General features: G+C 42.0%; 1 protein-coding gene across 2 annotated transcripts in view; it reads left to right on the plus strand.

Annotated features, from left to right (window-relative positions):
* Window positions 1–10,787: 10,787 nt before the first annotated feature.
* Window positions 10,788–16,260, plus strand: part of ABCA5 (ATP binding cassette subfamily A member 5) — a 70,280-nt gene continuing 64,807 nt past the window's right edge. The window contains exons 1-2 of one of the 2 annotated variants that reach the window (XM_082604965.1): window positions 14,018–14,069; window positions 14,723–14,823. The gene's annotated coding sequence lies outside the window, so the exon portion shown is untranslated. Of the gene's footprint in view, window positions 10,871–14,017; window positions 14,070–14,722; window positions 14,824–16,260 lie in introns of those variants that run through there. The other variant, XM_082604966.1, reaches the window with a different exon arrangement.

The raw sequence follows: 16,260 nt of genomic DNA on the forward strand, positions 1-16,260 counted from the left end.
CTTGTTCTCTCCTCCCCCAAAGAACTGTTCTGCGTCACTGATCCTCTGCTGGCCAAACCACTGCTGCCTGCCCGCTGCTGCCGCCTAATCCAGCCTGTACTGTTACGAAAACATTGTATTCAGTTAGAATCCTTATAGTTTGAACTCCATCAATTAAAAAATTGTGAAAATTTGTTTTCTCCCTGTTATAGAAGAGTCGATATAATAGCCTAGATTTTGCCTCTTGACCTGCAAAGCCTAAAATACATATCTCTAGCCCTTTAAAGAAAAACTTTGCCTATCCCTGTTCTTTAATTGACAGGTACTCTCCTAGCCCTTGGGGATGTTGCGGGGACCAAGAAAGAAGTAGTTCCTGCCCCTGTGGGGCTCATATTCTTAGAAGAAAGACTGAAGGTCAGCAAATTAATATGTCTGTATGTACAGGAGACTATCCTTGTTCTTAGGTAATACACACCATATTTAGGGGTAAAGGGGTTTGATGTGTGCAAGTTACTCTCAGATGATTTGGATAATAACATCAATGTGTGTGTCTACAGAGTTTTGAGGGGGAAAGAGTGTTACCCAAGAATTCTGTGCCCAGCTAAATTATGATTCATGTGTTAAGGCAACAATATTGCATTATAAGCATCAAACTTGCTAAGAGACTAGATCTTAATTATTCCCACCAGAAAAAAAGAAATGATAATTATGGGATGGGATGTGAAGTGAAAGAGGTGCTAGCTAATGCTGCAATGGCAATTATACTGCAATATATAAATGTACCAAATCAACATGCTATACACCTTAAACTTACACAGTGTGTTAAATATATTTCGATTTAAAAAACAGGTTTTTGGATGACCATGATGCCAAGTTAGATTTAGTATCTACTGACATCATACTCTGTTTTACAGTTGGTTCTGTGCATGGACTTCTCCTTCACTATAATTAAGTTTCTTGAGGGCAGGAACTATGCTTTGCTATAGTAGAGTGCCTTGCACATGTCAGAGTAAGAACTCAATGACCATTTGTAGAATTAAACTGAATAACGGCTGATATCTCTTGCCAGGTATAAGCATATCATTGTACCTTCTTTCCTATGCTGCAGCACTATACATACGTACATATATATGTGTTACCTTATGATTTTGATGAGGTTGTGGATATTATAAATATTCATATTTAAGTTAATGGTATATAAGTTCACTTTTCTCCTAGCTAGATACAAGAATTGAGTGTAAGAGCACCACCTGAAAAAAAACACACACACACACACTAAAAGAAAATATAATTGAGTTGTTGAAAGCCCTAGGAATTGGTGGTGATATTTTTAAGCTTCAAAAACCTGGACCAGGAAAGGCAAATATGTGCTCCTCATATTATTTCTTCTCATTTCCAGTGGCTTTTAGCAGACTGCTAATAGATGAGGGTCCTCTTTCTTCACGAAGAGGATTGGTTTTAGACTCCTTCTTAACCTGGTGTCCTATTCAGCCACTACTGAGCCATGTGAGTCAGCATGTGAATGAAGAACTGGTTGTCCATTCTTGAAATAGAGGAGAAGGTAATCAAATCTAATTTTATAAATATCATTTCTTAATTCCCTTTAGTCCTTTCTTGCCTTCTGTTTGAGTGATTTTTTTCTTTCTCTTTTCCTCCCTTCTTTATTTATGAGTTATATGTTTATCTCTATTTCTTAGTGGTATGTCAGTGGGGAATTATTGTGATGCAATGGTAGCTTCCAAGGCCACTACCAAGGGGTTAACTTGCAAAGGCTCACAGAACAAATTAAGATGCTGAAATCACACGGTTTGTTGACCCCAGGTAAAGCCGATAGCAAGAAACAAAGGAAAAGAGAGGGAGTAAGTTAATGGTGTTCTTAGGAAAGGCTGCAGTTGAGATGGAAGGACCAAGCTACCTGAATCCCGGAGAGGGAAACATTCGTGTGTCCCAACCCCCGTTTTTCTGCACCAGCCTTTCTCTCTGACGCTGTGGCTGTGAGGACCAGCACTGAGGGTGAGCAGATAGAAGGTGTCTGGAGCCAGTTCATACTTTCTCTACCAGACTCAGGGACTGGGATGACTGGCTAGAGTTGTAACTCAACCCTGATAACTTGCCGAGCATCCATGGATTTTATCTAACTGGCTTGAGCAGAGGGCACACGGGGCCACAGTAAATCCTCATGAATTTTTGGTGTCTTGTATGTCTCATGAATGTGCTAACCTGGTCCTCCCATCCCTTTCTGTCTGTATGTTCAGTATCCATATAGTCTGTTTTCTTTACCTATAGCAACATATCTGTGTATCTATTCATTGTTTCTTTCTTTCTTTTTCTATTACAGAATTGAATGTTCTTAAATGTTGCAGCAAACACACGACTGGTGATTACAAATTTTAAACATGCATACTTGATTTTACGATGTTCGAAATTAATCAATGATTGATTGTAGCCTCCTCTCAGAAAAACCATAATTTAGGAACACAAAATGTTTCAACTGTAACCTCTCCTTCTTTCATGTTACGATGTTTTAATTTTCTTGGTTAGAATGCATTATTATTACAACCAATACTCATTTAGTTTCCCCAAACCTGTAAAATTGCACTCTCACAGACTAGGACTTTGAATTTCCATGGGAACCATTACCTTCCCTACTCAGCTGAGAGTGCTGAGCAGAGGATAAGCTTGGCAACTTCCTGAGCCTTCAGAAAGTGAAAATCTCTTCAGGGTTCTAATTTACACAGGGATTTCAGTTCAGCTTCTCATTAAGTGGCTCTAGGGCCACATCTTCATTGGGTTAAGACCTCAATTCCTGGGTCTTACTACTGTGACTTTGAATTTCACCTTTATTTCTGCCATCTGAAGCTTTTGCTTTCTCTATTTTGAGATCAGTTTTATATTTTAAAATAGTTACACAGTACCTGTCATTTCTATAAATTTGGAGTCTCATGCCACGACCGTCATTTCTAGGTAGAAAGACGATTTGGTTCCACAGTTCTTGCTAAATGAACTTCATCCAATTTATTCAAGAGACTATCACGAAGAATCATCATCCCACTTCTGATTCTTAGAGTTTTTGGCAACAACGTATGGACATTATTCAAATCAACTCAATAAATAATATTGTGCTAAATATTTCAGGAAACATACAGATGACTAAGATAGTCTCTGCACTCAAGAGGCAAACATTATACAGTACAGAGATGAAGAAATGTTCATAAATAATCATAAGGCAGAAAATCTTTACGTGCTAGAGAGATGCATATCGCTTTGCAATAATGCATGCTACATTTATTATTAAACAAAACAGTAAGCTCGTTAAAAGAAGGAAAAGGGAATGGAAAGAAAGCATTTTCTTGCAGTAACCGGAAGAGTTTCATGGGGGAGGTGCTAGTTGAAATGTGTCTTGAATAATGAGTGGGATTTCTAAAAGTATCAATAATAATGGAGGGGGAAGTATTGGAAGAGAGGAAGTAAGTCTTCCAGGTTGAGAGAAAAGCATCCGTTTAGATAAGGAGATGGGAGAGTGGAGGGCATAAATAAGGAACAGCAAGTAGTGCCATTTACCACGTTAGGATGTTAGAAGACAGTATTATTAGAATGTCAAAATAAAAGAAATGAAAATAAAGCTTGGGTCAGGATGAAGTGGGACAAGATGGGCACTAATTTAATTTAATTTAAAATTTCTTACCGTCCTATTTATCTAAAAGGAAAGGAAGATGTTGGTTTTACCTTTTAAGGATAAACTTAAGGACCAGGATCACTTAAAATTTAGTTTGAGTGGTTTCCTCTTCTCAGTGTCCTGATAGCTTAGTTTCACTAGTTTCCGAGGTAAACTGAATCAGCATTTTTGTCTCTCAGGCATACAAGCTCCATCTAGTGGCCAAAGAAGGTAAGCACTGGAATGAAAATCGATATAGAAAACATTTATTTTTCACTTGTTTATATAATGATTAGCTAATAAAAGTGGGCCACACTCTAACTGGACAGGGAAATCAAGTGGTCTCAAACAACTTTTATCATTGATTTAAGAGAATATTGGATCAGATAAAAATGGATTATAGACCAAGGACTTCTTAAACGTGAAACCTTTGAAAATTTCACATCAGGGACTTAACATCAAATTGTATTTTGGAATGAACCTTAAAGCAGGATCTAGTTGAGTTTCTAGAGAGAGTCAAGAAAAGGCAAGTCCATGTAAATGAGGAAGAGGCTGAAATACTGGAGGTAAAGGTATTCGACCAGAATATTCTCTTCTCCCCCGTGCCTAACTCCTACTTTGCCTTCAGATCTTAATTCAGATGTGACTTCCTCTGGACAGTGTTCCTTGACTTCTCAGGTCTGGATTAGATGAATCACCTAATGTCCTCCTAGCGGCCACCATCTCCATGATGCCGTGACCACGCTGCACTGTCACTTCCCGTTTTTGTCTATAGACCTCATTACAGTTTAAACTCCTCACGGCTGGTACCATGCTATTGGTGTTTACTTTTCTATCCGTAATGCTTAGGGTAGTACCTGCCATCTAACAGGCACCCCACATATATTATTTACAAAATTAAGGGACAGATAAATGAAGGGAATAACTGTGATAGAAATGTCCAAGGAACACATATTGAAAGTTAATATCAGTAAAGCTTAAACGCAAAAAGAAAATATTTTCAGGAAAATTACTAGTAGAAGAAAAACATTTTTCTTTATTGTATGTTGATTCTGCGCATGAAGTCCATTTACTTATAATCTCTGGTGCTTTATCATTTTCAGAGTCCTTAGCTACTCTCTACCTTGGTGGGGGAAAAATAGTTTTTAAGATACTACTTGAAATAGTAAATACTTAAGTATTTTTAAAATAGTTAAGCACTAAATATTTTTAAATAGAGGAAAATAGCTCATGGTGTTACTGTAGAGATTAAACAAAAGGCTGCATATAAAGCCTATGGACCAGTGTGTAGCACATCATGTGTGTTTAATAGTTGGCACTTTTATTCTTTCACCACCTCATCTCATAAACTCCTTGAAGCCACCCAGAGAGTCAAAGGAGGCAGGTATTTCAAAAGTCTTTTTTTTAATTTTTTTTGCGGTACGCGGGCCTCTCACTGTTGTGGGCTCTCCCGTTGCAGAGCACAGGCTCCGGACGCGCAGGCTCAGTGGCCATGGCTCACGGGCCCAGCCGCTCCGTGGCATGTGGGATCTTCCCGGACCGGGGCACAAACCCGTGTCCCCTGCATCAGCAGGCGGACTCTCAACCACTGAGCCACCAGGGAAGCCCCCTCAAAAGTCTTTTTTACAAATGAGAAAACTCATGATTATAGAGGCTAACCATATTATGGAGTTACATCAGTTATTACATTTTTGAATCCACACTAAGTAATATTCATCGTCCCTTCTTTGTCACCATGTTGCTTACCTAGAGGGAGAGAAGAAAATAAAGGAGGTTTGGATGCTACATAATCACAGGGCCACCTTGCAGAGGATGAAACTAGCTTGTAAGGGGCGTATTATTTTTTTATTGCTGCTCTAACAAATTGCACAAACTTAGTGACTTAGAACAATACAAATGTATTAGCTTAGAGTCCTTGTAGGTCAGCAGTCCAACACAAAGTTCACTCTGGGATAAAACCACAGTGTTGGCAAGGCTGCGATCCCTTCCGGAGGCTCTGGGGGAGAATCAGCGTCCTGACCTTTTTCATTCCTTCTTGCCGCTTCACAGCCAGCAGTGGTGGGCAGACCTCAGGGTACAACCTGCTGACGACCTGTTCGCCCTCCTCTACTTTTAAGGGTCCTTGGGATTACTCTGGGCCCACCCGGATGATCCAGGAGAATCTCCCTGTCTTAAGGCCAGCTGATTAGCAAACGTAATCCTCTTTTTCCGTGTAAAGTAACATGTTCACAGGCTCCGGGGATCAGGATGTGGATATCTTTGGGCGCACGGTGGCATTATTCTGCCTATTCCAGAGGAACAGTGAATTCTGGCAAAGGGATCCCCAAAGGAAAGCAAGGGCTAGGTGACTGTGGGCATAGTGTTTTCAGATGGAAGGGTTAGAGGCATGACTGTCAGCTGCCTGAGTGGACTAGTAACTCCTATAGATCTGGGCAGACACTAAACCCTCTGCATGCTGTTTACATGGCTACCACCAGGACCTAGCCTATATTTTGTATTTCTGCAGTTTTCTTTCCAACTTGAACAAATGTGGGGGTTGTTATATATTTCTGTTAAACTGTATCTTTTAGGTTTTAGCTCAGAGTTCAAATTGTTAAAATGAATTTTGTTTCCTGGTTCTGTCTTCAGTCATATTTTCTATGCTATATAGGTTTTATTTCATACTCTGATTTGACCAGAAAATGATTTCTATATCCTAACCTCTGTAAGTTATGAAAGATTATCAACAAAAATTTGGCTACAGTTACCCAGCTTTGAGTTTACCTAAGTATTATTATGTCAAGCCCTTATTTTAGAGTCTCATCCACAAACATCATAAAGGGCCAGATTAAATGCTTTGCTGAAATTAATTTCTATCATGACTATATAATTCCCATTTTTAATTCAAAGATTAAAAAAGAAGTATAGGGCCTCCCTGGTGGCGCAGTGGTTGAGAGTCCGCCTGCCGATGCAGGGGATACGGGTTCGTGCCCCGGTCTGGGAGGATCCCATATGCCGCGGAGCGGCTGGGCCCGTGAGCCATGGCCGCTGGGCCTGCGCGTCCGGGACCTGTGCTCCGCAACGGGAGAGGCCACAGCGGTGAGAGGCCCGCATACCGCAAAAAGAAAAAAAAAAAAAAAAAAAAAAAAGAAGTATAGGATACAGCATGACATCCTTAGTTTAGTGATTCTGGTTCTTAGTGACCACCAACCTCTCTTCTAAACGTTCATAAAATATATTGAATGATGGATTCTGGAGTTTTACTTTTCTGTTCTAAAGTTTTCAGTGTCTTTTAAACATTTTTTTTAAAGCAGGTGATCTATTATCTTTTTCATTTTTTACAGTTTCTCTGAACTTACCAGCAATGCAGTAGGTCTTAGGTTACCTATAAACAGCTGTGGGATGTAGTTTGTGCCCAGAAACATGAACTTATTTGAAATAGATAGGTGTTTGCGTACCGTCTCCTCAGCCATCTCAAGTTTCAGCTCTCTTCCTATGTTGTTTTGCCTTTACCACTTTCAAGTTCGTGTTCCTTAGTGAAGAAGGAAAGAACACACAGATTAAGCCGTCTCTTTTTTAGCCTATCTATTATTCTCTTAGGTAAATTAATAATCCTGTGTTTATAAAAACCCATGCAGGCTTATTTCTCTGTGCTCTCTGATACATTCTCCACTCTGGTTAAAGCATCCTCCCTGTCTTTCCCTCTTGAAGGTACCTGGTAACTCTAGACCTCAATGAATTCTCTGTGGTACTTTATAGTTTGCAGCACATAGTTTAACAGTGGAACAGGTATTATCTTCCATTAGATGCTCTTTAATTACTATTATTATTTTGTGGTCTTAGAGTAATTGTTGAGTTCTTGACCTTTTTTTGGTTCCCCTGCACAGTGGGGCTTCTTGCTAAGCAAGACTACTAGGAACTCCATCGACATTTGTTGGTTGGTTGAGTTTTTAAGTATCAAATTTGGCTAGACATTCTTCAAATCTTAATCTCCTTGAGTAATTTTTCCATTTGGGGAAACACAAAGAAAGAATATAATACTTGAAATTCTTTTTAGGGTAATGAAAACAGTAGTAATAATTAGTAGTAGTAACAGTATTAAACGCCAAACAAACTAAAAGTACCTTTGGAAGTCATTCCCTTCTCCAACCTTCCACCAATTATTAATCATTTCCCTAAGCCATTTGTTAACAATCTCAGCCACATTTGAGATGGTAGTTTGGAAATCTATTGTTAAAAACATGAGATTCTCTTTCAGCTTTGTTAGTCAAGGCTGTGTTTCTTGATTTGTCTTGCCTTATTCTAGAAAAAGGTACCAATTTGAACTTCTCTGAAGTTATAGCTCATTTAAACACTAAGTTTAGAAACCACATCACTCTCTTGGCACAGTTTTTTAGCTTGTAGAAATGGTAAATGCTTAAAAACAAATAATAATAAATAGTGTTTAATAGTTATAGATTTTTTAAATGGTTTATGTAATTTTCAGTGTATTGATAATCATGCAAAATAATGTACTGATTTGGCTGTAGAAAAACCATGCCCTAACAACTTAGCAATTTTGCTCTTAATTTTGGATAAAGTAGCATCAGAAAGCCATGAAGTAAGGCTTTGGTCTCTGGGAAGTAAAAAAGCAACACAAATAGAATCCATTGTTTGCCAGCAGGAGGTTAGGATGTAGGTTGGCGTTTAGAGTAGCAAGCAAGAAAAATTCTCTTTTTCTACGTTAAATACGGTGAAAATTCTGGTGCGTCCTCGTTTATTTTGTTCAACTAGGCAACTTGTTACATCTCAATCTGTGACTTCTATGGTCTGTGTATTCCCATGTGATTTATTTGTCTAGAACTCTATTAATTGGATATGGGGATTTGGATTGCCACCATGACAACCAAGCAGTATAGCTTGTTTGCTTTTCCCTAGATACAGAAGCTTGGAAAGGAACATCTTTCCTGCAGCTGCTTATTTAGTACCGGGACCTGGTAACTATGGAAATTTAGATCGAGATTATGTGGCTAAATTGTTCACAAGGTACATGCAGTCTGCTAAGTAGCAGGCTCAAAGATACAGTAAAACATGTCATGGCCAGTTCATCACTTTGCAGCAGTCTTTTTAGTAAAAAGGTCTTATTTAGTATTCTCTCTGTGATATGACTCCACAAACCATATTTTCATAACTTTGTCATCCATCCATAAGAAGAATTTAATATCTTTCTTTTATTGGGTAGATTTTGTTCGGTGCCTGGTGACCTCTTGGGGGGATAATAATGACAGTGTTTACATACTGTTGTACATGTGTTTTCTCATCAGCAGTGTATCCACAGCACTTACTGTGCACCATTACGATGCACAAGACCTGGACATTCAAATTGGTATAAGAAAAAGCACTTAATCTCAGACTCCTTACAATATGATTGAAGAGAGTATATAAGTAAAATCACGTGAACAAGTTGGTAGTATGTGTGCAGTTGAGAGGAAAGTGAGATCATTTTGTCTGGGGTGATGAGGTTTTTTTTTGGTTTTGGTCATGTTATCCTGAAGCAAGAGAAGTATAGGCAGACTGAATGACAGAGAACATTGCAAGGATAAGAAACTCAGGAAACAAATGTCTAGAATAGTGGTAGAAATGATGCATAGACTTCTGAAGTTAAAGCGGCTGAGGCAACTGGTGAGAAGTACAATCGGAGAATTGGGGTGAATGTATATTTCAGTAACACATTTTCACAAGTAGATTTATTTTTGACCTCCATTTATTTACGTGCCCACAAATCCTAGGCCATTAAGAATGCATTCTTCTGAACTTGTAACTAAAATGTCTTAGATATTCCAAAAGAGAAAAAAATACATCATGTATAGTTTTCACTACTTGCCTTCTTCAGTTTTCTGATGTAATTCCTAGAACATTCTATCTCCCTTCCCCTCTCACTGCCAGATTTTTAATCATCATGGATTCCGCTAAAGCTCTTTGAATTTCCTGTTTAATCCATATTCAGTAGGAGAAATAACACGTTTCCTTGTTTTTTTGTTTTTTGTTTATTTTGGTAGAACTTAGAGTGATTGTTGGAGAGATTTGGTTTAAATTTAAGAAGCAGAAAAACTAAGATAAGTAAAAAAAAAAACCAATGTATACAGGATCAATGGAATTTTTAAGATCTTAAAATAGTTAAATTCCCCAAAAGTAAAAAAACTGTGCAAGGAAATGTGACCATACAGAAATCTGGAGAGTAAAAATCTTGTGAGCTTTTCTTCCTTTGCAATAACTCTGACCACCATTTAGGTCACTTTGGGCAATAAAACTCAAAACACCAGTTTACATTTTTAGCAAATATAAGTGAGGTATAGAATCTCCCACAGATGCGGTATGTCTCAGGCCATTTGGAAAATTCAGGATCTGCCACATCCCAGACTCTCAGGAGGACACTTCGGAATCTAAAGCATCTTTTAATGTCCACATGTCCTAGGTCAGGGTCTGATGGCACGAAGATACTGCACCCCACACGGGGCGGCGGGAAGGAGAAGGGGCTGCGGAATGCAGACCTGGGAAGGAACCGCTCAGAAGCCGAGAGGCAGAGAAGAAAGGATTCTTAGTGGGTATGACGCAGGAGGCAGATAAGGATGGGGCGGCGGACCAAGGTCACACTCCAGGATCCGGCAGACTTTGGACTCAAACCGGAGTCCCTGACTTCAAGCCCGTTGTTTCTGCCTGTGTCCCGGGGGGAGCTGGGAGAGGTCCCCACGAAGGAGGCAGATCCGAGGCGCCGGGGGCCCCGGGGGCTGAGCCACGAGGCCGCGCTTTAGAGACGGGCGGCCAGGCGGACGCAGGGCTCCCGGGCCTTGGTGCGCCCGCTCGCCCCGTCCCTAGCAGCCCCGCCCCTAGCAGCCCCGCCCCTAGCAGCCCCGCCCCTAGCAGCCCCGCCCCTAGAAGCCCTGCCCCTAACAGCCCCGTCCCTAACAGCCCCGCCCCCAGGGTCGCTCGCCGCGCCTGCGCCGGGATGCGCGGGGCCGAGCGGCGGGAGCGCGCCCGTCTGCGGGCTGCGTCCTCGGGGTGCCCCGCCCTCAGGTGCGTCCTGCGCGGGGCGGAGCGCGGCTTCCGGCGCCGCGCCCTCCCCTCTCCGCCCCTGCCCTGCCCTCTCCGCCCCTGCCCTCCCCGTCCTGAGGCGTCGGGGGCGCGCGCGCGCGGCCGCCCTCTCGGACACAGTTCCGAGCTGTGGTCTCCGCAGACCCCGCGTGTCCCGGCCGGTCGGCGCTGCGGCCCGGCCCTGAGGTGACGCGGTCGCCCAGGGCTGCGGGGTGTGAGGCCCGCCGGGGTGGCTGTCACCCCTGGGAGGGGGTGAGGGGTCGAGGAGGGGCGGCCGGCGGGGGAGGGGTGGTGGGTGCAGCCGGGGGGTCTGGGGCGCGGAGTGAAGCGGGGCTCGGAGGGGGCCGAGCCGGCGGCCGGGGGGCAGGAGGGTCCCCGAGGTCCGGGGGAGCGCGGTTGCGGCGCGTCCTGTGGAGGAGGATACTGTTCGCGCCCGGGGTGTCGGGGTGCGGATGCCGGGGTCGCCGCGGGACCCCCGCCTTGGGTTGGCCAGGGTGGTCTCCATCCTCAGGGCGCCGTTACGGAGGGCGGAGATGTTGGGAAGGAAATTCCCTCTGAACACCTGGCCGCGAGCGCGGGTTCCCTTGGGGGCTTCGGGCTGCTCCTCACTCTGCGCTAGGAGGAGTTCGGGAGAGATGCGCAGAGATCGGGGCACGGTTTGGGGGGAAATGCCCAGGTTCCTGAAACGCAAGGCTCCAGGCGTGGAAGTATTGATACTATAGCAGACGCGAAAGCTCGGGAGGCTGCCGGCGCTAATAGCTGCAGGAGGGTTGCTCCTGGGCTCCCAAGGCTTGGACAGACGTTTCTAAATTAATAAGTCGGAAAGAATAAAGGCAGTCACGTTTACTTTCCATCGAGGACGTTGTGCAGGAACGGAAGGGGAGAAAAGGAGTGTATGTTGGACTCCCAGCCGTGAGCCAGGTTCAGTATTATCTCGTTCAGCCTTGCCAGCATCCTTTGGAGGTCGGAGGAGTCATATTCTATTGGGCAGATGTGGAAAACGCTTCCCAAAAAAGTTAAGTCACTTATTTCGGTCCCAACTAGCCAAAAGGGCTGAGCTTCCAACCCAGGGATGCCAGACTCTAAATTCTCGTCCGTGATGCCCTATATTTTGCTTCTATCCAGAGAGCGATGTTACATATTTTTAGGGAAGACTCCGTACAAGAGAACATTATTAGGGCAGTTAGGGCTCTTGGGGGTATTTGGGTTAAAAGCTAACTAGTAAGGCATTAATTCTGGAATATGTGCTGTTTAAGTGTATTTTCCTTCAAACAGGATTCAGTATAGGGAAATCTTGCATTCAGGGTCAAAGCAAGTTTATTAACACATTACAGGTTTATCTGAGTGTCTTTTATATTCTAGATGCTAAGCTATGTGCCAAGAATGCCAAGATGAATACGATTTGTAATCTCTGCCCTTGAGCTTGAGAAGAAGATTGCATAAAAGAATTTCGTAGTATTCTCATAAATTGGAATCTTTGCTAGTGTGTGAATTAATCGTCCTAGAATAGTTTTAAGCACAAGTTTTTAGGAACCTGTTATATATAAGAAAAGGTATTGGATAACTTGTCATGTGGATACCGTTGCATTATTTTCCCATTCAGCAAGAAATACTGTCATAAAATTTAGGTTAAATCATATTGACAATTATTATTTTCTTTTATTATTATACTACCTTCAGTAAATTTTAAAACACTAGAGAAGAAGAGAACATTTATAATTTATTCCCTGTTAAGTTAAAAGGCTTGATTTCTTTTTTTGACTGTGCTGCGCTGCTTGTGAGATCTTAGTTCCCCGACCAGGGATTGAACCTGGCCCTTGGCAGTGAGAGTGCTGAGTCCTAACCACTGGACCACCATGGAATTCCTGTAAAAGGCTTGATTTTAATAGTGCCTTTTAAAAAAAATTTATTTCTGGTTGTGCCAGGTCTTAGTTGAGGTAGGCAGGCTCCTTAGTTGCAGCTCACCAGCTCCTTTAGTTGCGGCACACATGCTCCTTAGTTGTGACATGCGAACTCTTAGTTGTGGCATGCATGTGGGATCTAGTTCCCTGACCAGGGATTGAACCCGTATCCCCTGCATTGGGAGGTGGATTCTTAACCACTGCGCCACCAAGGAAGTCCCAATAGTGCTTTTGTTTTATTAGTTGAGAAGCCAGTGATGTGTGTAGCTGGGCAGGAGCTTCTTTCAAGTCATCTGCCAAAGATGTTCTTAACCTCTTCTTCTAAAAAATAAATCTTAAATTAAAGGTATAGTTGATACCAGATTCCATTTAGCTTTTATCTCTCAGAGTTCTAGTGGAAACAAAATCTTCGGTTTAGGCCGAAATGGCACCTTGTTGAAATGTATAACATTATCTCTGATGCGGCTGTAGGTAGGTGGCTAGAAGGGGTAGTGGAACGTTTTGGAAATTTCTCCTGATGGCTTCAGTTTCTCAGTGAAGTGGGGATCAAGGTCATCATTTGAGGGCGATGCTGTGGGTGGAAGCTTTGGGGGTTTGGGGATTAGGAGAGTGAAAGGACTAGTGAAATATGGGATTGCCAGGCAATTAAACAATTATTCTTAGGTATGAAAAGTGCATTCAAGGAAGTATGGGTACACAAAGATGTCTAGTCTAATTTTGCATACAAGGTATTTGACAACCTGTTTCCAGGGCCTGTCCTAACAGTGTCATCTAGAGGGTACGCCTGCCCTTTTTGCCCCAATTCACTTTGCCCGAGCCTCTGCCTCATTGCAGGTTTCCCTGTTCTTTACACAAGTCAAGCCCCTTTGGGGAGTCTAGTTCTTCCATTCTTTTTCCCTGCCTGGAATTTGCATTCCACTCTTTCCCAGACTCTTTCCCCCAGTTGCACTTATCACATTATATTAAATTTTATCTATCTGCAAAGTCAGTGACAGTGTCTAACTCCGTTTTGTTTTGTTTTTTTTAAAGTTTGGTGCATAAATCCCTCAGTAAATGTTTAATGACTATTCCACTTTTCTTCTTTCTTCCTCCTTTTGTCTGTAACGGTGGTCAGCAAGCTTTTTCTGTGAGGAGCCAGATAGTAAATGTTTTAGATTTTGTGGACCACATGGTCTCTGTCTTGATACTGAGCTCTGCTGTTGTAGCACAAAGCAGTCACAGGCAGCACAAAAACAGCTGAGCCTGGCTCTGCTCCAAGAACACTTTATTTCTAGACTCGAGATTTGAATTTCCTATAATTTTTACATGTCACAAAATACTGTTATTCTTTGATTCCCCCCCCACCCCGATTTAAAAATGTGAAAAACATTCCTAACTGCTGGGCTGTACAAAACAGGCTGTGGGCTGGATTTAACCCCCTCGGGCTCCGTTACAGACCTTTGATCTATAAAGACTCTCAGCAAATCTGGATAAAGGAACTTGCGGTAAGATGATACTGGTTTTATTATTACCATGGGTGGTAGAGAAGCAAAGATAAAGAAGGCAATCTTTTTTTGTCACGGATTTCATGGTCAAGTTCAAGATTAAGATGTAAACAAATCATGATGACACAGTATGGTAACTGCAATTACAGTTTATATATTGGAACAAAGGAGTAATAATCAGCTCTGCTTGGGTGGATCAGAAGTCACCTCTAATAGTCGTCTGTTGAGGATACGTTCAGCTAAGATCCTTTCCAGGAATCTTTTCAAACTTGCTAAGGTGACTGACCACATCTTTTGCCAGGATGGCTGTGAACATTCGGATGGCTCAATTCCTTTGTTTTATAGGATATAATCTTAATTTGTTCCTCTCAGAACTAAAATTAATACATTCTAGATAATTTTTTCTGACAGTTATTTCTAAAGGTCATGCACATTTTTACTGCTTTGAGAAAGGTGAAATATATTTCATAGCACATATAATATAGTAATCAATGTTTCTTTAATACAGTAGTGAATTTCTGATACTGAATTTTGGGTTATGTAAATTTAGTCTTTAAGTCAACTATTAATACATTAGAAAAGGAAGATGGGCTTTAGTGGGCTTTCAGTTTTCTTGCAATTTATTAGATTTAATGTGAATTATTTTTATCTAGGAAAAATATGGATATATGGCTGTTAGCATTACTGACGCCATCCTGGGCTCTTACAGTTTATCCTGTCCTTTCACCCACCCTACCCAGGACTGAACTGTGCAGTAAGTCACTTCTCTGTTGTCAAGGCTTTGCAGTTAATAGAAACTGTTTTAATAATCGTTAGGATCAGGTGGCCTCTATGCTCCGTTAGTCCCCAAACAATGATGATGTATATTCCCGGCACCCACGAGACTAGTTACCCATTCATGAATTTTGACTTAGGAGTACACGTCCCGTTTCCAAGCACCTGCCTCCATACTCTAGGTTAACCATAAAGTCGTCCCAGTGGCCTCCGCCGGTGGGGAGTGCAGCTGCGGGTCGTTGTCCCCTGATCCCGAGCCCACCCTGTGAGTAAGTTACCCTGTAATAAACTGATCCATTGATTATGTGGAGATGCCTGCCTCGTTTGTTTTGTGTTTCGGTCTCAAGGTGCTTTCTCAGTTCAGTGAGCACTTTTCGTTCCCTCCTTCCTCCAGCAAAAAGTTAAATATTTAATTAAACCTTAAGTGATACTAGGTGTATAAAACTAATTATTATTTAAAGCTCTATAACAAGCTTAACACATTCCCCAGATATGCTGTGGAGCAATGGAAAGACACTTTAAAGATTCTTAAAAATAATTTTGTACCCTTACTTCTGTGTCTTTGTCATAGTTCTTGAGCAGTTAAGAATTGGCTTTGTTAAAGAGTTTTAAAGGTACTGCCTTGGTAAGACTTTGGAACTGTATCAAGTATTATAAGTTTTCCAAAAAGTACAATTTGTTAAAAATATGCCGTTAGAAGTTTTATTGTACTTAAGTTGTTAACTTGTGCTTTCAAGGGTCCTCTTCTAATATACGTTGCAAAAGAGGTCTTACATGTGTTGTCTACTCAAAAAGCTGCTTTTTTCCGGTTGTCTGGTCGTCTCTATTTACAATGCCCTGGGCTTGTGTGAACTGTTACTTGTGAGTAAACTCCTGCTGGATGTTGACTGTATGATTCTTTTCCCACTTACAGCCGTTAAATGCGGGGCAGGCCAAGCATCCTTTACTGCCTTTTGCTTTTGTCCTTTTGAATCTCACCACATAAGGCTATAACGTTTGGGATAATTAAGGGGAATTGCAGTGTAGAAAGAGGAAATTTAGAGCTTTATGCTAAATATGGGTTTTCTTTTGGTCCAGGAAAAGGCACAGGACAAGTTAAACTTTTTACAGATGTCCCCTTGCTGGCCGTGCCTCGTTGCTAACTTTGCAGCCCTGTTTTCAGCTGTGCACTTGAGTCAGAAGAGCCACTTTCATGTCACCTCTGCGGGGTGGATTTCCACCTTTCTTTCAGGAAACCTCACTGCCCCGCCCATAGGGCTCGGTTTCAGCTCAGACACCGTCTCTTTATGTTCGGCAGAGGTCTTCAGTATAGAAAGCACTGCCTTCCCATATCCTTCCTCCATCCCAAATCCTCCCTCCCTACCCTGCAAAGCAGTGTGGGGCGGGGGCAGCAGAGGGGACTTTATGATCACCCCAC

The sequence above is a fragment of the Mesoplodon mirus genome (assembly GCF_964341445.2).
Source record: "Mesoplodon mirus genome assembly, chromosome: 18".
In the NCBI taxonomy this organism is placed as follows: domain Eukaryota; kingdom Metazoa; phylum Chordata; class Mammalia; order Artiodactyla; family Ziphiidae; genus Mesoplodon; species Mesoplodon mirus.